The 7,145-nt window shown below is 38.9% G+C and overlaps 1 pseudogene; it reads left to right on the top strand.

Moving 5' to 3' along the window:
* Nucleotides 1-666: 666 nt before the first annotated feature.
* Nucleotides 667-3,911, top strand: LOC149390251 (uncharacterized; annotated as a pseudogene).
* Nucleotides 3,912-7,145: the final 3,234 nt, after the last annotated feature.

The raw sequence follows: 7,145 nt of genomic DNA, 5'->3' as shown, positions 1-7,145 counted from the left end.
GCCGGCCATGGAGAGCCGGCCATGGAGGAGGGCCGGCCTTGGACATGGCCGACTGACCTTTGGGCCGGCGACAGGCCGGTCAAGCATATGGCCGGCCATTGGCCGGCTGAGCATATGGCCGGCCACTGGCCGGCCGACCCTTGGCCCAGCCATTGGTTTGGGCCGGCCAAAGGCCGAGGCAAGGGTTCGCCCCTCGAGGCCTTGCACCGGTCGCGTGGGTCGAAGTGACGCCTTAGTCCCCGTCGGTCCGAGACGGACCGACAACAACAATAAACCCTATTCACCCTACTCTGAATCTTACAATCTTGGTTGGAGGAACCACCCATATTCCAGTTAGAGGAACAACAACAATGCGCCATCACATGGAAACCAGTGAAAGCCGGACCAACAACAACATCCATCATCAAGAGTGTATTCAGCATCTCTACAAGCAAGCACCAAGAAGGCCCATCTAAAATACCTTGCAGGCTTTCATAGAGGCTCAAGGGAAAACGAACTAAAGGTTTGAGGCAATGATCACACAAGTGATGGAAGAGAACAAGGAGATCAATAGCCAGGTCACTAATCTGACAAATGCTTTATCGGTTTCAGAGCGTGGCAAGCTTCATTCACAAACGCATTCAAACTCGAATGGCATTCATCTGAAAAACCTCGAACTCCAAGGTCATGGAGGTGAACGCCATCACTACTCAAGCTGGTACTGTAGTTGAGCCTCAACCAACAAAATCCACCACTTCCAAAAAGAACAATGGCTCAGAAAAGGAACCCGCAATGATTGAAGTGCAAGCCCCATTTCCACAAGCCCCATCTGCTACAAGTGAAGGTCAATCTTCCTCTGTTGGATCCGATCAAGCAAGTTCCGGCTTATGCCAAAATACTTAAGGATCTATGAACCGTAAAGCCGCAACACCATGTCAAGAAGACTATACCTAACATAGTAAGTTATTGCGGTAATTGAGTAGAAAACTTTGCCAAAGTACAAAGATCTTGATTGTCCCACAATCTCATGCTGTATTGGGACACAAATTTTTGGCCAAACATCACTAGACCTTGGCGAAAGCGTGAATCTCATGCCATATTTGATTTACTTGTCTCGGACTTGGGGATATCAAACCTACTTCTGTAGTGCTCCAATTGGCTAATAGATCTGTGAAGAAGCCTCTGGGTATAATAGAAGATGTCTTGGTTCAAATTGATAAATTTTACTACCTCTTTGGATTTTCTTATCTTGGATACACATTTTGTGGTTGACACCGAGTAAAAATTTCCAATCATTTTGGGAAGGCCTTTTCTTTCAACAACAAATACCATAATCAATTGTAGGAATGGCGTCATGAATATGACTTTTGGAAACATGACTTTGGACGTTACCATATTCAACATTGCAAAGAAACCACATGATGAAGACGAGTCTGCCACACCTACAGGATAGACACACTCACTGAAGAATCAAATCTTCTTCACGATTATGAACTTTTCGATGAAGAGAAGACATCCAATGTTTCGGTGATAGTTGAAGACTCGCAAGATCAAAAAACTAAGTTTTGGAAACCATGCTTTGAAGAGCTACAGCAAGAGAGAACAAAGCCAAAACTGTCAAAGGAAAAGACCCTAAAACTCAAACTCGCTCAACTTCTCGATGGTCTCAATCATGCATTTTTAGGATTCGGGGATACCTTCCCTATTATCATATCGTCTAAACTCAATGCTTCACAAGAGACACGTTTGATTGACACGTTATGTGAGCATAAAGAGGCGTTGGGTTGCACAATTGTTGATACCAAATGTATCAACCTTTAATTTGCTCTCATCACATTCAGCTCGAAGAATGGGCTATACCAAGACGAGATCCACAACAAAGAATTAATCCAACAATGAAAGAGATTGTCAAGAAAGAAGTCTTAAAGTTGTTGGTCGCTGGTATCATATACCCAATCTTGGATAGAAAATGGGTTAGTCTAACACAAGTGGTCCCCAAATAATTAGAAGTCATAGTTCTAGATAATGAAAAGGGATCCTTGTTCCTACAAAGGTCGTGACAGGTTGGAGGATGTGCATTGACTATCGAAAGCTTTATGCCGCCACCAACAATGACACTTTCCATTTCCATTCATCGATCAGATTCTAGAGCTAGTCGCATGTCATCCTTTCTATTGCTTTCAGGTTACTAGAGATTGCTATTCGGGTTATTTAGGTTACTAGAGATTGCTTTAGAGGACCAGGATAAGACTACATTCACATTTCCTTTTGGCACATTTTCATTTCGGTGTATGCCGTTTGGCCTATGCAATGGTCCTGCCACATTTCAAAGGTGCATGATGAGTATGTTCAACGACATGGTGGAAAATGTGTGGAAGTATTCATGGATGATCTAACTGTCTTTGGAGATTCATTCGATGCATGCCGATCTAACCTATGAGTTGTTCTTCAAAGGTGCATCGAGAAAGGTCTTGTGCTCAAATGGGAAAAATTTCATTTCATGGTTTCATCTTGCATTGTTTTGGGGCACATTGTTTTTTAACGAGGAATTGAGGTCGATCAATCCAAAATTGAGCTCATTTCAAAGTTGCCCAAAGACTGTGAAGGACATTCGTTCTTTTCTTGGGCATGCTGGATTCTATCAGAGGTTCATACATAATTTTCCAGCTATATCTCAACCACTATGCAAGCTTTTAGAAACGGAAGCCACATTTGATTGGACACAACAATGTGAGGACGCATTTTGTACTCTCATCGCCAAGCTGACTTCTGCTCCCATCATTCACCCATTTGATTGGAACTTACCATTTGAGATTATGTGTGACATGAGTAATTTTGTATTGGGGTTCGTTCTAGGTCAAAGGAGGGAGGGCAAGCCCGTTGTAGTGTACTATGCAAGCAAGACACTTAATAGTGCCCAAATGAATTACGCGACCACTGAAAAGGAGTTGTTTGTTGTAGTGTTTGCACTCGAAAAGTTATGTGCTTACCTGATTGGTTCACTTATCACGATTTTCACATATCATGCAACCCTTAACTACCTCCTCTCCAAAAAGGATTCTAAGGCGCGTCTTATTAGGTGGATCCTTCTGTTGCAGGAATTTGGTATAACGATCAAGCATAAGAAGGGAGTTGATAATATCGTAGCAGACCATTTATCTCGGCTTGAGTTTAACCACTCCCCCAAGGGTCCCGTGATTAATGACAATTCCGCGATGAACATCTCTTCTCTATCACCAAAAAGCCATGGTATGCTCATATTGTCAACTACTTGGTGACCAGTAAAATCCTATCTGATTGGAGTGCCCAAGACAACCAAATGTTTATGGTTGAAGTTCAGAGATTCTACTATAATGATCCATATCTCTACAAGTACTGTTCTGACCAGATCCTAAGATGATGCATTCCTGATGACGAGGTGACCAGTGTCTTAAACTTTTGCCATAGTAAAGCTTGTTGTGGTCATTTTTCTATGAAGAAAACTGCCGCAAAAATCTTACAATGTGGTCTTTATTGGCCTACTTTGTTCAAAGACACTGATCATTATTTTCGTTCATGTGAGAGAGTTCAAAAGTAGGGAGCCCTTTCTCGTCGTCACATGATTCCCATGACCCTGATTGTTGTTGATTACGTCTCAAAATGGGTGGAGGGCGCACCATGTCGTACCAATAATATTGCACAAATTATAAAGTTCTTAAAAGAAAATGTGTTATCAAGGTTTGGTACCCCAAGGTAATATTTTTGCAACCGATCTTTCAAGGAATTGATGCAAAAGTACGAGGTAATCCACAAAGGTTTCAACGGCTTACCATCCATAGACAAATGGACAAGTTAAACTTGCTAATAGGGAGATCAAATAGATCTTAGAAAAGACGGTCAATCTCGATCACAAAGATTGGTCTTTACGACTAACTGACGCACTCTGGGCATAACGCACCGTTTACAAATCCCTCATCGGGATGCCTCCATATATAGGCTAGTTTATGGAAAGGCTTGTCATCTACCTGTGAGTTGGAGCACAAAGCATATTAGGCGATCAAAGCCCTAAACTTTCAAATCGGTGCAACAAGCATTAATAGATAGCTCCAATTGGTCGAATCTGATGAGCTAAGAAATTATGAGTACGACAACTCAAGGATCTGCAAGACAAGAATGAAAGCGGCTCATGACAAGCAAATATTGATAAAGAATTTTGAGCCGAATCAGGGAGTTCACCTTTATGAATCACGTCTATATCTCCATCCTGGGAAGTTGAGGTCTTGGTGGACTGGCCCATATCTAGTTTAAAGAGTATCTCCCCATAGAGCTGTTGAAATTTGAGATCCGAGCAATGGGAGAACATTCAAATTCAATGGACAGCGATTGAAGCACTATGTTGAGCGGTTGGCCGTGCCTAAAGATATCACTCTAGTGGCTCCAGTATATCCGTCTGAGTAGTCTTCTTGTGCCTCATTGTATCCTTTTGTATTATATTTTTCTTTTCTTTATTATTATTATTGTTGTTTTTTTTAGTTAATTGTCATTTTTCGCACTCAGATATTCACAGACATGATGAGCTGCTTCTAGTGTTGGTCGCTGCTCAAGTGTACTCTGATCCCTACTCATTTCATTTTCCATCTTTTGTAACATTAAGGACACGGTCTAATTTTGGTTGGGGATGGTTGCTAACTCATTCATGCTTAGAGCTAGTCTTTTGCATTCACGCGTAGATATAGTCTCCATTTGTGAATATATTTATGATTTTCCTTGAATATGAGATTGATTAGAATATTTTGCATCAATTTTTGCTATCTTCATTAGTAGGAAATGACTTTTAGAGTTGGTGCGCGTGTTCGTACTAAACCCTCATGTTACCATGGTATTTGATACATTTTAGCCGAGATAAACCTTCATGTTTAGGCACATCATTTTTCATGAGAGTGAGTGAGATGAGAAAATAGCCTGCAAACTTTCATTGATCATTTGAATTGGTTTAGTCACTGCTTAGATCTTCTTTACATGTTGGTGGTTTGTTTAGATTTTTTATGAGATAATTCTCGATTAAACATGGATACTTGATTCTTAGAGCCAATTTTTCTTCGTTCTTCCTCTCTCTTCCATAGTCATTCTCAATGTTCTTTCTCCACCCTCTACTCCGTCTAAGTCGTCTTCATTTATTTTATATTTGTTTGTTTCATTAAAAAAAGAGCAAAGAAAAAAAAGTGATGAATTAGTATTCAGTCTTTCTTCTTCTTCTTCTTCTTCTTCTTCTTCTTCTTCTTCTTCTTCTTCTTCTTCTTCTTCTTCTTCTTCTTCTTCTTCTTCTTCTTCTTCTTCTTCTTCTTCTTCTTCTTCTTCTTCTTCTTCTTCTTCTTCTTCTTCTTCTTCTTCTTCTTCTTCTTCTTCTTCTTCTTCTTCTTCTTCTCCTCCTTTGTAATATATATATATATATATATATATATATATGTATATATATCTCTTATTTTCTTCATTGTCTTATTCTCTTCTTCTTATAAAGGGTCTTAGATCATTTGTACATATATCCGTGTTTAGTCTCGAAGATATCTCAATATTGGGTTTGTGGTATGATTGGTGGAAGACTTATAGAGGTTGATTTTCCTATCTTGTGATCAATTTTAGTTTGCATGTTTGTCCCAAATAAAAAGTACTTACCATATTTTGAGTGTCATTTTTAATTTTCGACTTCACAAGAGAGAATCCTAGCCTACACAAAACAATCAATACCCGTGAGGATTAGTGAAGTCGAGTCCGACCTTGAGGGTTGTTCAAAGTTGTTTTTGTATAAAGCATTGTGGTAAAATGATTGGTTTAGGATGCACACATACACACTTTGTAGTTATAGCCGAAATAAGGTTGATAGCATATTTTGATGCTTAATAACCTCTTTGATTGAAATGTTTAGGCAACATTGTAAATATTTTCTATGACATGACCGCTCTTCACTTGCATTGTTAGAGACTATAAATAAGCTGCTTGGGGGTTGTGATTAGTACACGAAAGTGTACTAATTTTGTTCTTAATTGATAATATTTGTTGACATTAGTTTTTGTTTATGTGAATATTTTCTTAATTTTCATTTGAGTATAATTATTACGAGAAACTATTTACTTGGTTGTAATTTTGTTCTACACATATGTAATCTATCATTATTTTTGTAGGTCTAAATGATGATGAAAAGATGGGCCAAAAACACCAATTGGAGAAGCTCAATATCCAATCCAAGAAGCTAGCCAAGATTCATCACCTTTGTAAAGAGCATATACATGTATATATCATCTTCATTAGATACGAGGTTTGGTATTTAATGTTCACTTTAGGAAAGTAAAAGTAAAGTCGTTCGTGCATTGGACTTTTAAAATAAGCTCTCGTCACCATCATCAAGTAAAATCTCCACCAACTAGAGGTTGCCATGTGTCAGATACATACCAAGAAGCTAACTACTATGCAACACGTGGCAACTAAAGTGTACCTTCTCGTCAGTACGAATTCAATGAAGCAGCTCCAAATATACTCATTTATTACGAAAATCACAATTAAAGGGTGTTTGTTTCCCAATTATTTTAGTTTACTTTTATTTTTCCACCTCTAAAATACTATAAATAAGAGATTTTGGCTTTGTTTTTGGATACCATATTTTTAATTCCGAAAATTAGTTGAATAATATCAGTTTACTCTCTCGTATTTTCTCTATAATTTATTGAGAATGAATTGTGTTCTTTGTTAAGTTTACAGAAAGGCTAAGGGCGATATCGATTATGTAAGTTTACCTAACCAATTATGGTTCCAGTTGTGCTTTAATGTTTAATTTACTTATGAATCAAACTCTTTTTCTTTTCTATAAAATTATATTCTTTTGTTTTTACTATGAGTTTAGTCATGCTTGATTCATGTGATATTTAATGAGTATCAATTTCACATAACACTTTAGTTGGAGCAAAAATGAGTCTAGCCATCAAACCAAAGGAACTCGGAGGTTCACCATCATCTAGGACCACTCACCTAAGAACCCTAGGAGATCTTAGCCTTTTGGGTTCGTCCTCATACACCTCGATCTCTTTGTGGCCAAGGGGAAGTCATCTCTCGCATCAAGATCGCCTATCCCGAAGAACCTTGGACGTAGACAGCTTGCAATTTCCAATCCTTGACAACTGTACTTCCTCAGAGCC

The sequence above is a fragment of the Urtica dioica genome, chromosome 7 (assembly GCF_054948205.1).
Source record: "Urtica dioica subsp. dioica isolate 48M chromosome 7, U.dioica_male_clone48M_v1_H2, whole genome shotgun sequence".
Taxonomy (NCBI): Eukaryota; Viridiplantae; Streptophyta; class Magnoliopsida; order Rosales; family Urticaceae; genus Urtica; species Urtica dioica.
Note: the sequence above shows the minus strand (reverse complement) of the source record. Positions and strands in the feature narration are given on the sequence as shown.